Source organism: Aquarana catesbeiana, linkage group LG02, assembly GCF_042186555.1.
Source record: "Aquarana catesbeiana isolate 2022-GZ linkage group LG02, ASM4218655v1, whole genome shotgun sequence".
NCBI classification, from domain to species: Eukaryota; Metazoa; Chordata; class Amphibia; order Anura; family Ranidae; genus Aquarana; species Aquarana catesbeiana.
This window is the reverse complement of record NC_133325.1, coordinates 29,818,898-29,840,094: the sequence shown is the minus strand read 5'-3', so window position 1 is coordinate 29,840,094 and position 21,197 is coordinate 29,818,898. Positions and strand designations below refer to the sequence as shown.

The 21,197-nt window shown below is 43.4% G+C and overlaps 1 protein-coding gene across 6 annotated transcripts in view; it reads left to right on the top strand.

Moving 5' to 3' along the window:
* The window catches only part of LOC141126750 (uncharacterized), a 57,308-nt gene that overhangs the window by 14,893 nt on the left and 21,218 nt on the right, over nucleotides 1–21,197 (top strand). The window contains exon 1 of one of the 6 annotated variants that reach the window (XM_073612717.1): nucleotides 12,688–12,829. The exons of the other annotated variants lie outside the window; for them this stretch is intronic. The gene's annotated coding sequence lies outside the window, so the exon portion shown is untranslated. Of the gene's footprint in view, nucleotides 1–12,687; nucleotides 12,830–21,197 lie in introns of those variants that run through there. 6 annotated transcript variants of the gene reach the window in all.

Genomic DNA, 21,197 nt, shown 5'->3' with positions numbered 1-21,197 from the left:
TTAGAAAAGCCTGTGAGCTATAAAAAGTATGTATATTTATATAGATAGTCGAGATATAGAGAGCTTTTGGTTCCATTTGAAGGGCCAGAAGTTTGTTTTTACTTCGGCAGGTAAACCAATAAAGCATGCCAAGTTAATTTGATTGGCTGTTTTCAGCCCTCCAGGTTCTTGCTGAGGTAGCCATATTAACTTTAACACATGGAAGCAGACCAGGGGACTAAGGATGCTGCATTTACAGCCCCGGACACTTGATGGGTCTGTGCAACTCACAGATTCCACCCTAGTTCTGGCCCAGTATAGCTGGGATTAATAATTCAACTTTAAGGACCCCAGAACGAGAAGAACAAGTGGTCCACAGGGGGCAACTTATTATGAAACAGGACTTTGGAAAAGGTGATCATTTATGTCTGCCAGCCACTCTTTTCTCTCCAGCTCGACACGTGGATCGTGTCATCAGTCACAAGCAGTTATGGCTGCCTTAGTAAATGAGCATGGGATAGAGTCAGGGTTCTCCACAGTTGTTTTTATAACATACCACTTCTTGTTTTACCTGTTACCAAAGGTGTTACCAAAATCTGAACATCCCTTCCAGAGATTACAAAAAGATATATGCAGATGCCCAAGTCAGGATCTTACGAGTATGCATTTTGTCTGTATGGACATGTTTTCTGGATGTCCAGTGGCAAATGCTACTGCAAAGGCCACAGTAAAACGTGTTATCAGAAGTAGTTTGTAAATATAGAGTGCAGAAAGTACAGAGAGTAACAGAGGAAATTATTTTTTATAGGAGAGTCCTTACTAGAAGTTTTGAGGTTTTATTTTTACACCCCCTACTCTCTACAATGTATCGGACAAAGTAGAGTAAGAAACTAGAAAACTTTTGCCTGAATGTTTTCTTATATTTTATCAAGCCCCTAAGGGGGATATTGGACTCTCTCCCTATGGGATTTTGTTTGGGAGTGTGTTACTCACTTGCTTATATATTTTTTTTTTTTATTTCAATAGTTTTTATTGAGTTTTTATAGAGAAGGGTACAAACAAATACAAATGTGATACACTCTGTACAGTACATCTTTTGTGAAAAGATCACACACAGTATACCATGCTAAATAAAGTAACATAAACTTGAACTGTGGAGGTAACAACAACACTGATCTTACAGTTGAAGCACTGCCACCTATCCTGGGCACCCCATCTGGGAACAAACTGTGTCCAGGTAAGAGTGGAAGTACCGTCAACTACGATCAGTGTCACAACGATATTGAAGTAACTTGAGGTGGTACAGGATCAAGACTGGAAACAGGGTAGTTGGATACATTGGTTGGTACACAATCCACATACTGGCGTAATCTGTAATGGGAGGCATCAGTTTTCCTGTACAGAGGGTAAATGACTTAAATATTGATATGATTAGGCAAGATAAGCTTGCCAAGATGAAAAAGGAAAGGGGAATGAAAAAAAAAAAAAAGGGGGGGGGGGGAGGGGGTTAGGGATAGGGCGAGCCAGTCACCATAACATAAGGACTTTCAAATTTTGACTGTGCAGTTAGGGTTTGATAACCAGGGTTCCCATTTATCTCTAAATACTGTGAGACTGAGGTTTGTGATTGCCAGTAATTTCTCCATCTCGCATTGGCGGTTCAGGGTGAGGATGGCATCACTAGGATTAGGTGGATCAATGGTATTCCACTTCCTTGTAATAGTTATTTTTGCTGCTAATAAAAATTGTATGATTACTACTCGGAACTTGGGAAGAAATTTGTGAATGTTCAGGTGCAAGATGGCTAGTTCTGGATGAGGTACAATGGGTCGGCTACAAATATCAGACATTATGGAAAAAATCTTGTTCCAGAATGACTGTAGTGATATACAAGACCATGATATATGGCATAGAGTTCCAGACTCTCCACATTTTACTTGCTTATATTTTGTCTCAGCAGCTGAAGTCCTCCATTTGGATCTCACAGAGAATGTTGCTGATCTTTTAAGGTTTTTGACAAACTCATTTATGTGTTTTCTCCCCAATTCCAGATCCTAAAAGTTTGGAAGGATCTAAAACTAAAGCCAGGTGACTTGTGGATTGTTAAGAGACATTTATATATAAGGAAATGTTTGGAGACTCAATACAGCATCTATTTCATGTACAGTTTTTGCAAAACTTGAAGGAAAAGTCACCTGGATCCACACCAGACACTGCAAAAATGACCAAATTAAAGAAATCTCTGCGTTTGATTTGTTTCCCTCTTGTGATCACAGTCTAGGGTACTTTTTGATTCAATTACTTTAATTGCAAGGGATATATATATATTTGAGAAGTAGTTTAGCCATGTTGAAGTCATATTTGTCTTTTGTACGTCTTCCATCTTATGTAGAATTGTCTGTGTTTACATGTGCTGATAATTCAGCATGCCCACAATTCAGCTAGAAGGCCATTCTGGCCACAGGAGTGTACAGCCAGTACTGTGTAAATATGTCTTATCAATCATTTGTTTCTCACAATGAAAGGTCATTTTGTAATGAAAAAGTTGCTCAGCTATTATTTTCTCCACAATGGAGTTTTTTTTTTGCCTCTTTGGCCAGGACTACCTCTACCTAAGCGTGTGGTGGTTACAGGTTAAAGGTGATAGCAGGTATGGTTAGTGATCAAAATATTGATCAAAAGAGGGGAGACTGTAATGGAAATTTGTAAGTTCTGTATATAATTGTATTCTATTTTGTATGTATTGCACTCTGCCCTCACTGTGCACACAGCACTAATAATGTTTTCAGTAAATGTTTACATTCTTTCGAGTCCTGATTAGAATTAGTCTGCCTATGTAACTCCCCTTGTTACCATAAACGTACAATTGTAATATTAATGTGATACCTACGTAATCATGTGTATAAAAACCTTCAATTGCGTCATAATAAAGCAGAACAGTAATTTAGAAAGATGCTGAGCGTATCTTTTGTGTCTGTTCCCTACTGCAGTAGTTATTATTAATTTGGAACCACTAATCAATATGAGGATAGGAGTTGCCTATCATCAATTTAACCAAGTCAATAGTAATTGCACATATTTCATTTTTAAGGTTTTTGATACCATTTTGCACAGTTTATTTAGCGTATATGTTTGTTTCTTGCAACAGTGTTGTTTTGACATCATACCAGCTGATGCAATCCAATTATTGATTGTTTATGGTGCATACACCTTCACCACTTATTCTTTATTTTCTTGCACTATTTAAGTACATGTCACTTTTAACACGGGGCAGGCATCACTCGATTTTTGATGTTTGTATACCCTATGCATATGGTCATACACAGATATGGTAAATTGGTGGTAAACATACATTCACAGGTACATACACTTATATGTTTTTATTAGTACAGCGCCAATTCCCTTTTTTCACGTTTACACATTTCCATTGAGGTTTCACCCTGGTGGAACTTTTCTAGAGGGAGGCAGCAGTCTTTTATTCCTAAGCGCAGATCCCTTTGATATATATTAAAAATAAATAAAATCATGTAAAATAAATAATAAAAAAAAAAAATTTAAAACCCCCCCGTCCCGACAAGCTCGCGCGCAGAATCGAACGCATATGTCAAACCACACATGTGAGGTATCGCTGCAATCGTTAGAGCAATAATTCTAGCCCTAGACCTCCTCTGTAACGCAAAATATGCAACCTGTAGAATTTTTTAAACGCCGCCTATGGAGATTTTTAAAGGGGAAAAGTTTGACGCCATTCCACGAGCGGGCGCAATTTTGAAGCTTGACATGTTGGGTATCAATTTACTCGGCGTAACATTATCTTTCACTATATAAAAAAAATGGGCTAACTTTACTGCTGTCTTATTTTTTTATTCAAAAGAGTGATTTTTTTTTTAAAAAAAGCACGCTTGTAAGACCGCTGCGCAAATACGGTGTGAAAAAAAGTATTGCAATGACCACCATTTTATTCTCTAGGGTGTTAGAAAAAAAAAACAATATATAATGTTTGGGGGTTCTAAGTACCGTAATTTTCTAGCGAAAAAAAAAAAACAGTTTTAAACATGTAAACACCTAAATTCCAAAACGAGGCTGGTCCTTAAGTGGTTAAAAGAGAATTGTACAAAAAAACAAGATTGGTTAAACCCACAAGTGCTTTTTTACCACCACTATTCCTTTATATTGTCTTTTGGAATTTACAAATGCAGCAGTTTAGAAATCAGATGAAATGTTTAGCGCTGGAAAAAAAAAACGTTTTAATAGATAAAAAGTGCATTTTATATACATCTATATAGATCAGACCAAAATGAGGGACAAATGAGGAGGAATGAGGGACAGAGGGACATTGCTCCAAATCAGGGACAGTCCCTTGAAATCAGGGACAGTTGGGAGCTATGTCACTGGGCCCTTAAAGTATACCAAAGGCAGAATTAAGAGGCTAAAAAATAGACATAAAATAATGCTCATGTACCTGGCTGTTTTGGTTCTGCATCCTGCAGAAATAGACTTTCCTTTCATGCCTTATTCCCGGGCGGACTCAGAAGCCACACAGAGCACAGGCATTAAACCTTCACTACAGAACACACAGCCCCTCACCTCTCCTCTGCAGGGACCCCGACATCTCTCTAGGGACCCGTTACCACAATTGTGCTAACACAAACATGTTGTGTTTTATTTGCCATTTATTTTGAATTGGATGTAACCCACCAAACATGCTGCATGTCACTCCTATTATAACACAGCACAACGCACAGATCGTTCACATTTAATCACTGGTGATACGTTATTATGTGAGCTGAAGTACATTGTGATAGTGCCTTGGAGTGAATGGTAACTCACAACGCTGCGCTGCCTTACACATGTAGCTGTGCATTTGTGTTAACACAAAATAATGAGGCAACAAGCCCCTTCAATAAAGATATTCCTGAATATAACCTGGTGTTCTATCAGATTCGCAAACCCATCAGATTAGGTAACGGAAGCGACGTTCCGTCATGCTGCGCCTGCGTTCCACTGCTACCAGGTTTGCTAATCTTACAGAACACCTGTAATTAGAAGAAGGCGGCAGCAGACATCATTTCAGAGTAAATTTTAGCAATAAAAAGTGAGCGTATAATAAATATAGAATTACGTGAAAAAATGGGAAGGGGGACTTTTAAGGTGCCTGAATCAAGATAATGAACTAGTACATTTTATAAAATATCACAAATTTTTATTTCATACATTTAAAAAAAAATATAGCAATCTTCTTTTTTTAAATATCATATTCAAGACAAGCAAATAGGCAAATACGTTCAAATCTACTGTACAACAATGTTTTCTCGACATGTTTCACCAAGATATGGCTTCCTCAGGAGATTCTTAATTTGTGTACAGCGTATTCACTGCAATAAGAAATAATAAGAAAATAAGATAATAATAATAATAATAATAATAATACAATAAGAAATGCATAAGAAAATACATAAGGCATATTGAAACAATATGAACAAAGGGGCCTAGATGCCCTCAATACCTCATCTTAAAGTGGTTGTAAACCCACTCCACTAAAAAAAAAAGCCCTGCAAGAAAAAGGCATAATGAGATAGTATACATAGAACACTAGCTCATTACAAAATACTCACCTTAGATCAAAGCCCCCTCAGCGGTCCCCATACACTGGTCCGACCGGCGACATCACTCCAGGAGTTATTTCTGGGTATCGTGGGCTCCCGTGCTGTGATTGGCTGGTGTCGCGATGACGACACTCCCGTGCCTGCGTGTGGGACCTGCCGGTAGCGGCACATCAGCTGAAGCAATGGCACAAACGAGCCATTGCTTCAGTGCGTATGTGCCAATGATGTCAGCACATGCTGATACAGGGGTTATCTCCTAAACCGGATTGTTACATAGTTACGTAGTAGGTGAGGTTGAAAAAAGACACAAGTCCATCAAGTCCAACCTATGTGTGTGATTATATGTCAGTATTACATTATATATCCCTGTATGTTGCGGTAATTCAGGTGCTTATCTAATAGTTTCTTGAAGTTATCAATGCTCCCCGCTGAGACCACCGCCTGTGGAAAGGAATTTCACATCCTTGCCGCTCTTACAGTAAAGAACCCTCTACATAGTTTAAGGTTAAACCTCTTTTCTTCTAATTGTAATGAGTGGCCGCGAGTCTTATTAAACTCTCTTCTGCGAAAAAGTTTTATCCCTATTGTGGGGTCACCAGTACGATATTTGTATATTGAAATCATTGTAAGGGTTTACAACCATTTTAAAACAGTACAAAACTGCATGGAATCATCTGAAACCACTCTTACCCCAAAGAAATTTTCAGGTCAGTATGCAAACACCAGGGCCGGAGGACTGCCAAATATTAAGGATATCAGTGTGTCATAGGAGAACCAAAGTGTCCGATTAGAGATCTAAAAATGTATCAAATATATATGAACTGTAGCATATATATCAGATAAATGGATACCAAACACACCCAGTATATGAACTGGGTGTGTTTGGTATCCAGTTATCGGATGTATATGCTACAGTTCATATATTTGATTCCGACTGTGTGTAGGCTCCATCGGACATTTTCCATCGGAATTTCCGTTGCACAAAATTTGAGATCTGGTTCTCAAATTTTCCGACAACAAAATCCGTTCTCGTAAATTCCGATCGTGTGTACACAATTCCGACGCACACACTGCCACACACTAATTATCAAGACACTGACAATCAGTGCCCTGATTGTCAGTGCAGATGTCCCTGATGCAGAATGCAGCTTACCGGCTCTCTTCTCCTCTCGTGCTGTCAGCATGAGAAGAGGAATGCCGATAACCGGTATTTCCTGTTTACACTGTGATCAGCTGTGATTGAACACAGCGTATCACATTGTAAAGAGCCTGTGTAGGCTGTTTACCATGATCGGCGATGTGCTGTGTCCCACAGACACGTTTCATTACCGATCAGCACGTTGTGCGCATGCACGGCAAGAATGGGAGGACATTATATGACGTCCTCTCAGAATAAAAGTGCTCCCGCCCGTCCTTCATTACACTATACGGTGGGCGGGAAGCAGTTAAACCAGGCCTTTTCTTGCACTTTTTGTTTACATGTAACAATCAGTATTTTTTACTAGGAAGTTTCTAGAAAGCACCAAACGTATATATATTTTTTTTTTTTTTAAAGCAGAGGCCCTAGAATTGGCGGGTTTTGCAAATTTTTTATGTCACATGGTATTTGTGCTGCGGTTTTTCAAACAGATTTTTTGGAAAAAAATATGCTTTTTTGAATTTCAATGCAAAAACACACAATATATGCAGTATGTCATACTGATATAACCGCTTAAAGTCCAATGATGTACCAGGTATGGAGCTGGTCAGCAAGTGGTTAAGCAGTTTTTTAACCACTTGTCTACTAAGGTACGTTTATAAATGGCATGGTAGACAAGTGCTTAAATCAAGTTCACAACTTGATGGCCCAGGCTATTTTTCAGCTTTCAGTGCTGTCACACTTTGAATGACAATTGTGCGGTCATACAACACTGCACCCAAACAAATTTTTTATCATTTTCTTCACACAAATAGAGCTTTCTTTTGGTGGTATTTAATAGGGATGCACCAAATGTTTTTTTTTTTGGTGCCGAAACGGATACTAAAAATGAAAAATACACTAGGCCGAAACCGATACCGAAAGTGACTGTTTTTTATAATTATAAAAATAATATTTTTATACAGGAGATGGTCAGAGACTAGGGACATGGTACAGGAGATGGTCAGAGACTGGGGACATGGTTCAGGAGATGGTCAGAGACTGGGGACATGGTACAGGAGATGGTCAGAGACTGAGGACATGGTACAGGAGATGGTCAGAGACTGGGGACATGGTACAGGAGATGGTCAGAGACTGGGGACATGGTACAGGAGATGGTCAGAGACTGAGGACATGGTACAGGAGATGGTCAGAGACAGGGGACATGGTACAGGAGATGGTCAGAGACTGAGGACATGGTACAGGAGATGGTCAGAGACTGGGGACATGGTACAGGCGATGGTCAGAGACTGGGGACATGGTACAGGAGATGGTCAGAGACTGAGGACATGGTACAGGAGATGGTCAGAGACTGGGGACATGGTACAGGAGATGGTCATAGACTGGGGACATGGTACAGGAGATGGTTAGAGACAGGGGACATGGTACAGGAGATGGTCAGAGACTGCAGACATGATACAGGAGATGGTCATAGACTGCAGACACATTACAGGAGATGGTCATAGACTGGGGACATGGTACAGGAGATGGTCAGAGACTGGGGACATGGTACAGGAGATGGTCAGAGACTGGGGACATGGTACAGGAGATGGTCAGAGACTGGGGACATGGTACAGGAGATGGTCAGAGACTGGGGACATGGTACAGGAGATGGTCAGAGACTGAGGACATGGTACAGGAGATGGTCAGAGACTGGGGACATGGTACAGGAGATGGTCATAGACTGGGGACATGGTACAGGAGATGGTCAGAGACTGGGGACATGGTACAGGAGATGGTTAGAGACTGCAGACACATTACAGGAGATGGTCAGAGACTGGGGACATGGTACAGGAGATGGTCAGAGACTGCAGACACATTACAGGAGATGGTCAGAGACTGGGGACATGGTACAGGAGATGGTCAGAGACTGGGGACATGGTACAGGAGATGGTCAGAGACTGCAGACATGGTACAGGAGATGGTCAGAGACTGCAGACATGATACAGGAGATTGTCAGAGACTGCAGACACATTACAGGAGATGGTCAGAGACTGGGGACATGGTACAGGAGATGGTCAGAGACTGGGGACATGGTACAGGAGATGGTCAGAGACTGGGGACATGGTACAGGAGATTGTCATAGACTAGGAACATGGTACAGGAGATTGTCAGAGACTGCAGACACATTACAGGAGATGGTCAGAGACTGGGGACATGGTACAGGAGATGGTAAGAGACTGCAGACGTGGTACAGGAGATGGTCAGAGACTGCAGACGTGGTACAGGAGATCAATGCAGCCTCACCAGTGCCCATCAAATGCAGCTTCACCAGTGCCTGTCAGATGCAGCCTACCAGTCAGTTGTAGCAGCCTGCTTGTGTCTTACATGCAGCCTCACCAGTGTCTGTGCCCATCAGATGCAGCAGCCCGCCAGTGACCATGGCATGCATCCCGCCAGTGCCCGTGTTATGCAGCCTGCCAGTGCCCATCATGTACAGCCTGCCAGTGCCCATCATGTACAGCCTGCCAGTGCCCATCATGTACAGCCTGCCAGTGCCCATCATGTACAGCCTGCCAGTGCCCATCGTGCAGCCTGCCAGTGCCCATCATGCGGATCTGAATCGCCTTGCAGCCAGTTTCAACAAGGTACGTCCCTCAGAGTCTCCCCTCCCTCCTCCTCCTCTTCTCACTCCTGTCCTACACAGCCTCCCCAGTGCCTGGATCTGAATCGCCATGCAGCCCATGTAACAATGTCCCACCTCCTATGACACACGGCACAATGATTCCTAGCATTGGATCAGAGTGCCGTCTATCACAAGAGGTGGTCTAGGAGGCGGGACATCGTTACATCGGCTGCACGGTGATTCAGATCCAGGCACTGGGGAGGCTGTGTAGGACAGGAGTGAGAAGAGGAGGAGGAGGGAGGGGAGACTCTGAGGGGCGTACCTTGTTGAAACTGGCTGCACGGCGATTCAGATTCAGCTCTGACACACAGCGTGACATGCATTACCAGGCACAGGGGAGGCTGTGTATGACAGGAGTGAGAAGAAGAGGAGGAGGGAGGGGAGACTCTGAGGGGCGCGTCGGGATGAAACATGTGCAGCACCCAGCGGGATGGCCCCACCCATTTTTTTCGGCGCCATTTTTGGCAACATTTCTCTTTCGGCAAATTGCCGAAAAGGCCATTTCGGCCGATATGTTTCGGCGGCCGAAATTTCAGTGCATCTCTAGTATTTAATCACTGCTGGGTTTTCTATTTTTTACAAAAAAAGACCAAACATTTTGAAAAAAAAAATGTTGTTTTACTTTTTTTCTGTCAGTAAATTTTTTAACTAAGTAATTCTTTGCCTTCACTGATGTGCGCTGATGAGGCGGCACTGATGGCCATTGATAGGCTGAACTGGTGGGAGTTGATGAGGTGGCACTTATGGGCACTGATGAGGAGGCACTGATGAGGAGGCACTAATATGCTGCACTTATGGGCACTGATGAGGTGGCACTGATGAGGAGGCACTAATATGCTGCACTTATGGGCACTGATAGGCGGCACTGATGGGCACTGTTGGGTGGCACTGATGAGCACTAATAGGCGGCACTGGTGGACACGGATAGGTGGTACAGATGGCATTGATGGGTGACACTGATGGGCGACACTGATGGGCATTGATCGACAGCAATGATGGGCAGCACTGATAGACGGCACTGATTTCCAGCACTGGCTGGCATCGCTAATGGGCACTGATTGCTGCCACTGGTGGGCACTATATCCTGGCATTGGTGGGCAATGGTGGGTACTGTTTGTGACACTGTATTTATTTATTGTAATCAGGGCACTGATGATAAGTGCCCTGATTACATCCCTAGATCTCCCCCTGTGAGGAGATGCCACTAATCGTCTCTTCTCAAACTCTGTCAGTGTGAGGCGAGGAGAGCCGATTACCTGCAACTCCTTGTTTACATGTGACCGGCTGTGATTGGACACAGTCGATCACATGGTTAAAGAGCCGCGGACACGGCTCTTTACACAGATCGGGGTCGCGCTGCGTCCTAGCAACACGGCATGGCCGCGATTGCTGCGCTGCGCGAGAGAGGCCGTTCTGGGTCCCAGAACGAGAGCTGCACCGCCCCCCCTGTCATTTGACGGTGAGCGGGCAGCAAGCAGTTAAAATAAAACATCTTTTATATTTTACCAAAAAAATTGGGTTACGTATTGTGTTTTTTTTTTTTTTTTTTTGCGTTATAATTAAAAAAAGTATATTTTTGAAAAATTCTTGAAAAAGAAAAAAGTATATTTTTTTCCAAAAAGATTGCACAACCCACCAATTTATTCTCTAGGGCAGGGATCTGCAATTAGTGGACCTCCAGCTGTTGCAAAACTACAAGTCCCATCATGCCTCTGGGTGTCATGCATGTGGCTGTCAGAGTCTTGCTATGCCTCATGGGATTTGTAGTTCTGCAGCAGCTGTAGGTCCGCTAATTGCAGATCCCTGCTCTAGGGCCTCTGCTTTAAAAAAAATATATATCATGTTTGGGGGTTCTAAGTGATTTTATAGCAAAAAAACACTGATTGTTACATAGCAAACAAAAAGGTGCCAGAAAAGGCCTGGGGGTCAAGTTTAATATTAATATTTTGCATTTTTCCCCTTTTTCTTTATAGAACTTACATTAAGGCCTCATGCACACGAAACGCTGTTAAAGGCGCGTTCAGGGGCAGTTGGACACTTTTTTCAACTGCCCCTGAACTCATTCAATGTTATTCTATGTGTCCAAGTACACAGTCTCATTTTTTGGCGTTTTTAGGCAGTTGCGTTTAACCTTGTTTTTCCAGAAGCAAAAAAATGGGTTCAGACGCAGAAGTTTTCCACGTTTCAGATGCCAAACGCGGCTAAGCGCGGCTAAACGCGGATACCGCGTTTAGCCGCGTTTGCGTTTATAAGTGTTTTTAAAGGAACCCTATTTTTTGGACCAGAAAACACAGAAATATGATGGTAAACTGCAGCAGAGAATGACATTTTACGATTGTGTTCACACACAATTTGGTGTGCAAACACAGTGGAACTAGCACTACAACATATCCAAAGTTAGGGTTCCTAGCACCAAGTAGCCCCAAGATACGGGGCCCCAAAGTCGGGTCGGAAAATGTCAAGCACTTTTCTGCAGCAGAGAATGACATTTTGCGACCAACTTTGGGGCCCCGTATCTCGGGGCCACTTGGTGCTAGGAACCCCAAATTTGGTGTGCAAACACAGTGGGACTAGCACTACAACATACCAAAGTTAGGGTTCCTAGCAGCAAGTGGCCCCGAGATATAGGGCCCCAAAATTGGGTCGCAAAATGTCATTCTCTGCTGCAGAAAAGTGCTTGAGGAGGGTCTTTGTTATCTTAACTAAACGCTTCTAGATGCAAGTGCAGTAAAACGCCGCTAAACGCAGCATGCAAACGCGGCAAAACGGGCATTTCTAAACGCTGGTTTCAACATGTGTTCAGCAGAGTTTGCACCAGCGTCTCGTATGCATGAAGCCTTAGGCTGTGGTAAACCTCATCCATTTCTGGGCATTTGTCCAAATTAGCATCTTATCTATGTGCACACAACTAGCAGCTCTGAATGTCTTGTGACACCACACCCTGGCCTTGCAGAATTTTTAGGTTTCAATATTTAACTGGTTAAGCTTTAGATTTACTTCCTATTTCAGCTTTAGGGCTTGTGCACTTTGGGCTGAAAAAGAAAAAAAAAAAAAATCATCACTCGGGAGTTCAGGAGAGGAACTTTTAGGCATAAAAAAAGGGTGAGCGTGCCTAAATGCATGTAAATGCATGTAAAATGTGCCTAAACACTGGGAACATTTAATGCTTGAGCACTCATTCATTCCAGTGGCCAAAAAAACTTGGTTTCTAGGAGTCATCCAGGACAGCATAAAAGAGACAGGCTCCACCTCCAGAGACAGGAAACGCAAATAGTTAAGTCTTCTAAGGGTGGCTGCCCATCCCCCTTCCACAGTCCTTCATCTGAGTACCTCCCTGGAACGGTTTCAGAAACAACAAAACGTACACTCGTCCAAGGTTATAACAGCATATAGGGAGGGAATCCCTGCTGTCCTGGACGACTCCTAGAAACTGAGTTACTGGTAAGTCTAACTATGGTTTTCTCCAGTCGTCTTTCCAGGACAGCACAGGAGAGGGTCAATGAGAACAGATTGGAGGGGGGGGGGACTACTGCCTGAAGGACCTTCCTCCCAAACGCCTGATCTTGCACCAAGAGGAGGTCCAATCTGTATTCCTTAATGAAAGCTAAGTAGCTTGACCATGTTGCTGCTTGACAAATTTGTTCTGGTGTCGCCCCAACTCACTCCGCCCAAGAAGCTGACAGGGCCCGCGTAGAATAAGCCATTGGGGAAAAAGGGCACTCATTCAATATTTTGTAAGCTTCCACGTTTGCCTGCTTGATCCAAGGGGCAATTATGTTTTTCAAATCTGGAGGATGGGTTCACACCTATGAGAATTGGATGCTGTTTTCCCCGCATCCAATTCACATGACAGGAGATTGTGAACAGCTCTCTATGGAGCCGGTTCACATATCTACGTTGCGGCTGTGGAGTCGCTGTGCGTCTTTGGCTCAGTTTCAGGGCCAAATTCAGGCAAAAACTTGCCCTTGATTCGTCCCTGAAACAGAGAACAGGGACGCACTGGACCCCTGCTGCGAGCCACATGCGATTTAGGTGTGAACCCAGCCTAAAACCCCACTTTATTACCAGCATGTAAAATAAATAGAGCATTAGATTTCCTAATGCCTTTGGACACCTCCAAATAATGTAAGACACGAGCCCTCACATCTAGTTGGTGGAATTGGAATTCTGCTTCTTTAGGATTGGTTGGATACGCACAGAAGGACAGCAAGACAATCTCCTGCTCCCTGTGGAATCTTGAGGACACCCTCGGCAAGAACCCCGGATCAGTGCACACTACCAGCCTGTCTTCAAAAATTTCTAGGTATGGCTCCATAATAGAAAGTGCTTGAAGCTCGCTGATGCTTCTAGATGTCAAGATTGCAACCAGAAAGGCAGTTTTTAGAGTAAGCCACTTTAATGGTAGGTCTTCTCTCTCTGCACGTTTTATCCATCCCTGTAACACAATTGCCAAATCCCACATTGGCAGAATCCTGAAAAGAATGAGCCTGATCCTGGATAACCCCTTAAAGAACCTGCTGTCTAGGATCTGACGCCAGGGGTCGTTCAAAGAACACAGATAAGGCTGCCACTTGAACCTTTAGTGTACTAATGGCCAACCCCCGGTCCGCTCCATCTTTCAAAATTTCCAAGATGGCCAGAATACTTGCAGGCACTTTCCTGGTGTCTAACCATGAACAAAATACTTTTTAAAACTTAAAATAAATGGCTTGCATAATATTCTTCCTACTGGATAGGAATGTGCACCCTACCCTGAAATCTGAAAGCCCCTTAGACTTCTGGAGGCTTTCTTCAGATGCCAGGCCGACAGTTTTAGACTTTGTATTTTTGGTAACAAAACTGGGCCCTGGGATAACAGATCTTCCCTCTCGGGGAGCATGAGGGGAAATTCTTCCGCCAGATGTAACAGCGTGGAAAACTCTCTCTTCGGCCAATATGGTATCACTAGACTCATTGTGGTGTCTTCTTGTACAAACATCCTCAAGACCAGATTAATATGTTTGAATGTGGGGAACGTCATAGCAAAGACGAAACACCCATTTCTGAGCCAGGGCATCTACCCCCTTGGCCTGTTCGTCTCTCTCCAAGAGTTGGAACTCTGGCATTTGACTTGTTGGCGAATAAATCCACCCGTGGAAGGCCCAATTTCTCTGTAATTAGCTGACATTCCCGTTCAGCAACCATTCTAAATTACGAACGTTGCTCAGATAGTCTGCCAGACGATTGCCCACCCCCTTGAGGTTAACTGCTAAGATCGAACGCAGGTTGATCCCAGGCCCAAGCAAGAATAGTGTTTGTCAAAATATAAGGGATGGAGACCGTGTACCGCCCTGTTTGTTGATATAAGAGACCCCACTATGCTGTCTGAAATGACTTGAACATAGTGATTAGGGATGAGCTTCGAGTTCGACTTGACTCGAGTTCGAGTTCGACTCTGACTCATGCTCGACTCGAACATCGGCTGTTCGCCGAACAGCGAACAATTTGGGGTGTTTGCAGCAAATTCAAAATCCACGGAACACCCTTTAAAAGTCTATGGGAGAAATCAAAAGTGCTAATTTTAAAGGCTTATATGCAAGTTATTGTCATAAAAAGTGTTTGAGGACCTGGGTCCTGCCCCAGGGGACATGTATCAATGCAAAAAGAATTTTTAAAAACGGCCGTTTTTTCGGGAGCAGTGATTTTAATAATGCTTAATGTGAAACAATAAAAGTGTAATATTCCTTTAAATTTCCTACCTGGGGGGTGTCTATAGTATGCTTGTAAATGGGCGCATGTTTCCTGTGTTTAGAACAGTCTGAAAAAAAAAGTAATTTAAAACTCGCGGCTATAATGAATTGTCGGTCTGACAATACACATAAAAGTTCATTGATAAAAACAGCATGGGATTTCCCCACAGGGGAACTCCAAACCAAAATTTAAAAATAAAAAATGGTGTGTGGGTCCCCCTAAATTCCATATCAGGTCTTTTAGGTCTGGTATGGATATTAAGGGGAACCCCGCGCCAAAATTTAAAAAAAAATGGCTTGGGGGTCCCCCTCAAAATCCATACCAGACCCTTATCCGTGAACGCAACCTGGCAGGCCACAGGAAAAGAGGGGGGGACGAGAGAGCGCCCCCCCGAACCGTACCAGGCCACATGCCCTCAACATTGGGAGGGTGCTTTGAGGTAGCCCCCCAAAGCACCTTGTCCACATGTTGATGGGGAGAAGGGCCTCATCCCCACAACCCTTGGCTGGTGGTTGTGGGGTCTGTGGGCGGGGGGCTTATCGGAATCTGGAAGCCCCCTTTAACAAGGGGACCCCCAGATCCCGGCCCCCCCTTGTGTGAATTGGTAATGGGGTACAAATGTACCCCTACCATTTCACAAAAAAAGTGTCAAAAAGGTTAAAAAACACAAGAGACGGTTTTTGACAAGTCCTTTTGTTAATTTTTTCTTCTTTCGGGTTCTTCTTCCACCTTCTTTCTTCTGGTGTTCTTTTGGTGTTCTTCTTCCTCCATCTTCTTCTTCATCTTCTTCTTCATCTTCTTCTTCTCCATCTTCTTCTTCTCCATCTTTTTCTCCTTCATCTTCTTCTTCTTCGTCCGCTCTTCTCGTCCCGCATCTTCCTCCAGGCTTCTTCTCCGCTCCGTCCGCAAGATTCGCCTCAGTGGGAGTCTTCAGCCGTGTGCCACTTTGCTTCTTCTGACACTTCTTATATAATGGAGGGCGGGGCCACCCGGTGACCCTGCCCTCCTCTGACGCACAGGGAATTCACGGGACTTCCCTGAGGCTTTCCCCGTGTTGTCAGAGGGGGCAGGGTCACGTAACTGATTACTCCCTCTACTCTCCAAACTGGTCTCCCTGGACCAAGTTGGATTCATTCCTGGGCATGAGGCAAGGGACAACACCCTAAACGAGATAAGAGTACACCACTGGTTATCTTTCTCTTCCAAACCAGGATTTTTTCTATCTCTTGATGCGGAGAAGGCGCTCAACAGAGTGGCCTGGGACTACATGACAGAAGCTTTAAAAGCGTTGGGGCTCCGAGACCACATGCTCTATTTCATTCTTGCCCTTTACTCATCCCCAACAGCAAGAATTAAAGTCAATGGTCACCTGTCGGCTGCCTTCTCCATATCTAACGGCACACGCCAAGGATGCCCCTTATCCCCACCCATATTTGTGCTCACCCTGGAACCCCTACTTTGCAGAATCAGGGCCAACCCAGACATTAAAGGGGTAGAAATAAAAGATAGACAATACAAACTAGCGGCCTACGCCAATTACATTTTACTGTTTCTCACAGACCCCGTCATCACACTTCCCAACCTACTAAAAGATTTTTCTCTCTTCCACTCACTCTCCAATCTCCAGATCAGTTTTGCAAAATCCAGGGCTCTAAAAACATATCCTTATCCAGGTGACACAATGCCAAACCAACTTCCTCTTTGGCTGGGTTCCCTGTCACAGCCCATCTGAGTACCTGAGTACCTGTCACAGCCCATCTGATTACCTGAGTACCTGTCAATGCCCATCTGAGTGCCTGTCACAGCCTATCTGAGTACCTGTCACAGCCCGTCTGAGTACCTGTCACCAGGCCATCAGAGTACCTGAGTACCTGTCAACAGACCATCAGAGTAACCGAGTACCTTTCAACAGACCATCAGAGTAACCGAGTACCTGTCTCCAACCCATCAGTGTACCCGAGTACCTATCTGTAGCCCATCAGAGTACCCGAGTACCTATCTGCAGCCTATGCCTCATAGAATATACATTGGGGTATTTGCTTTCCAAAATGGGGTCATTTTGTGGGTAATTCCACTGTCCTGGTGCTCAAGGACCTTCAAAAGTGTGATAGGTAGGAATGAAATGAGATGTGTAATTTATGCTCCTAGAATGCCTGACGGTGCTCCCTGCATGTTGGGCCTCTGTATGTGGCCAGGCTGGGTAAAAGTCTCACACATGTGGTATCGCCATACTCAGAAGGAGTAGCAGAATGTGTTTTGGGGTGTCATTTTTGCTGTATATATGCTTTGAGTTAGAAATATCTTATAAACTGACCACTTTGTATAAAAATAAATACGTTTTAATTTTCTTTCCACATTTTCTGAAGACTTATGGAAAAAAATGAACCATTCAAAAGACTCATTATGCTTCATATAATAGACATTGGAGTGTTTGCTTTCCAAAATGGGGTCATTTTGTGGGTAATTCCACTGTCCTGGTGCTCCAGGGCCTTCACAAATGTAGTAGGTCGTTAGGAAATTAGAGGTGTAATTTATGCTCCTAGAACCCCTGATGGTACTCCCTGCATGTTGGACCTCTCTGCGTGGCCAGGCTGTGTAAAAGTCACATACATGTGGTATCGCCATATTTGGGAGGAGTAGCAGAATGTATTTTGGGGTGTTATTGGAAGTATGCATATGCTGTGTGTGAGAAATAACTTGTTGTTATGACAATTTTGTGAAAAAAAAAAAAAAAATCTTAATTATCCCAAGAATTGTGGGAAAAAAAAATACAACTTCAAAAAACTCTCCATGCCTCATACTAAATACCTTTGACCGTCTACTTTACAAAAAGGGGACATTTGGGGGGTATTTGTACTTTCCTGACATTTCAAAGCCTCAAGAAATGAGGCCATCAGTGCATCAGGTGTGATCAATTTTCAATGATTTGCATCATAGCTTGTAGACTCTAACTTTCACAGAGACTAAATAACATCCACTAATTTGGGTTATTTTTACTAAATAGATGTAGCAGTATAAATTTTGGTTCAAATTTATGAGCAAAAAGGACTTATTTGCAAAATTTTATCATAGAAACTAAAATAAAGTGTTTTTTTTTTTTTTTAATTTTTCACTCTTTTTTTCACTTATGTCACAAAAAATAAAAAACCCAGTGGTGATTAAATACCACAGAAAGAAAGCTCTATTTGTATGAAATAAATGATACAAATTCTGTTTGGGTACAGTTTTGCATGACTGAGTAATTGGCATTCAAAGTGTGAGAACGCTAAAAGCTAAAAATTGGTCTGGGCAGGAAGGGTGTATAAATGTCCTGTATTGAAGTAGTTAAAACAGGAAGCAAGGCAATATGTCAGGATCACCAGGTATTTAGCAAGAACATACATAATATAAAATGTTACAGGCTACATTTACTTAAATGTATACAAGTAACCAAACCCAGATATCAATTCAGAATTTTTGGGGCAACATATACTTTAATAAAATACGCTACTGATCTATTATTGTAAGGTTAGCTTTAGAAACTGCTGCATAAGAAAAAAATAGATACATTGTAATTGGCTGCTCTGAGAGTGTAGCTTACTAACATAATAATACATTACATGGCGGTGGTCTCAGCGGGGAGCATCGATAGCTTTGCTATTAGATAAACACCTGAACGACCACAACATACAGGGATATACAGTGTAATACAGTGGAACCTCGGTTTGCGAGTAACGCGGTGAATGAGCGTTTCGCAATACGAGCACTGTATTTTTAAAAATCCTAACTCGGTTTGCGAGTGTTGTCTTGCAAAACGAGCAGGATTCAGGCCAAGAGTGGTGTGCAGTACCGCCTTTGGCCTGAAGTGGGGGGCGGCGGAGCCGAACAGCGCCGATCATCGGCGTTCTTAAATGCATGGAAAGGCACGAGGACAGTTCGGCTGACCTCGGAAAGGCTCGTGAACGGAGTCTTTCCGAGGTTTGCCGAGGTCAGCTGAAGTGTTCTTGGGCCTTTTCGTCCATTTCCGAGGCTCTCCGGCGCACCCACCCCACCTCTGGCCGCATGCGGTATTGCATCCCATTGAAGTCAATAAGGAACAAATAATTTTCGTTTCCATTTACTTCAATGGGAAAACTCGCTTTGATATGCGAGTACTTTGGATTACGAACATACTCGTGGAACAGAATATGCTCGTGATCCGAGGTTCCGCTGTACTGACATATAATCACACACATATGTTGGACTTAAAGGACTTGTGTCTTTTTTCAATCTCACCTACTATGTAAGATTGTATCAATGTTTGTTTACACATAAACAAGCACCTAATTGAGGCGGCTGTAAACCTTAGACATAAAATATGAACAAAGCATATCCTTCAATAGCCGGCGTAGGCAACATTTCAGAGTCTGGGATTGACCTGGACAACATGGAGGAAATCAAAGATCCCCGGGGGAGGGGGGCAGCCCCTCCCTTAAAAAAAAAAACTATCAAGTGCCCAATAAAAGCACAGCATAGTGTCCTGTGCCAACCCCAAACCCCCCCACTCCCACTCCTTCACTCCCCGTCACATCATCCCCCTCTCACAGTAGTGTCCTCTGCCCACCTCCCCCTCCCACAGTAGTCCCCCCCCCTTTCCCACAGGAGGGACCTCTGCCCCTCATACAGTAGTGTCCTCTGCCTCCCCATAGCAGGGTCCTGCCCCCTTCACATCACCCCCCTCCCCCCACTAGTGTCCCCTGCCCCCCATAGCAGTGTCCTCTGCCCCCCCTCCACCCCGCATTAGGGTCCTCTGCTCCTCCTACTATTGTAGTGTCCTGCCCTCCCCAAAGCAATGTCCTCTGTTTCCTTCACACCCTCCCCCCACTGCAGTGTCCTCTGCCCCCCAATGCAGTATCCCCTGTCCCCTACACCCCACTGTAGTGTCTTCTGTCCCCTTCACACCCTCCCCCTACTGTAGTGTCATTTGCACCCCCATACCAGTGTACTGTGCCCCCTCAAAGCAATGTGCTCTGCCCCCTTATCACCCTCCCCCCCACTGTAGTGTCTTCTGCCCTCCCCATAAGCAATGTCCTCTGTCCCCTTCGGTCCAGGACCCCCCACAGGAGAACAGGTCCTTTCTTCAAAACCTCACTGGCTACTATAAATGTGGAAAATGCCAGGTTTGTTCTCTTAATGCCAATAGATCAAGACGGATTACCACATTCACATCCACCAGTACTCTGCGATCATACAAAATTGAACCAATTTATTACCTGTAGCTCTGAAGGGGTGGTTTATCTCCTACAATGCCCCTGTGGGCTTCAGTATATAGGGAGGACCAAAAGGGCTTTACGTGTCCGCCTGAATGAACACATAGGGAATATAAGGAGAGGATATGATAAACACCCTGTCTCTAGACACTACGACCAAGTCCACAAAAGGGATCCCTTTAACACATTATATGTAGGCATTAATAAATGTAGACCACATTGGCGAGGCAGCTCGTTGGTCAGAGAGATCTCTAAGCAAGAGATGTCCTGGATCTAAAGACTAAAAAGTTATGTGCCATTCGGTATGAATGTCGAAACAGACGTGAATGCCTTCATCGATAATGCCTAATGCGGATGTTTGTTTTGTCCTACATTCTTGGTTGGCCATATAGATACTGTTTTCTCTCCTTCACATATTATTTACTACGAGTAATATGACTACATTAAAAGTATGCCAATCAAAGAAATTTATTGTGAAAGCCATCACTCTGGGTTACTACCCATCCGGACCACCGGGGCATTTTGGAATAATGAATTCATGGGGAAGGCTTGAGGTTTTTACCATCATCTTGCTATGCGTGGCCCTTGCTGTTTATAATAAGCTGTCCTTGGGCTTTTCGGTTGTCAATTCAATTTTTTAATTTTTTACCTTTTATTCTAAATTCCTTAATGGCATGACATGGACACCTACGCGAGTATTTAACACTTTTTTTCCATATGTCCTTGAGACCCAATTAGACTACATATTATACATAGACATACTACTTCAAAAGTATATTTTTATATAATTTTTTATATAATTTTTAGACCTATACTCTCCCCCTTTTTTTTCCTGTCATTTTTGTCATGCT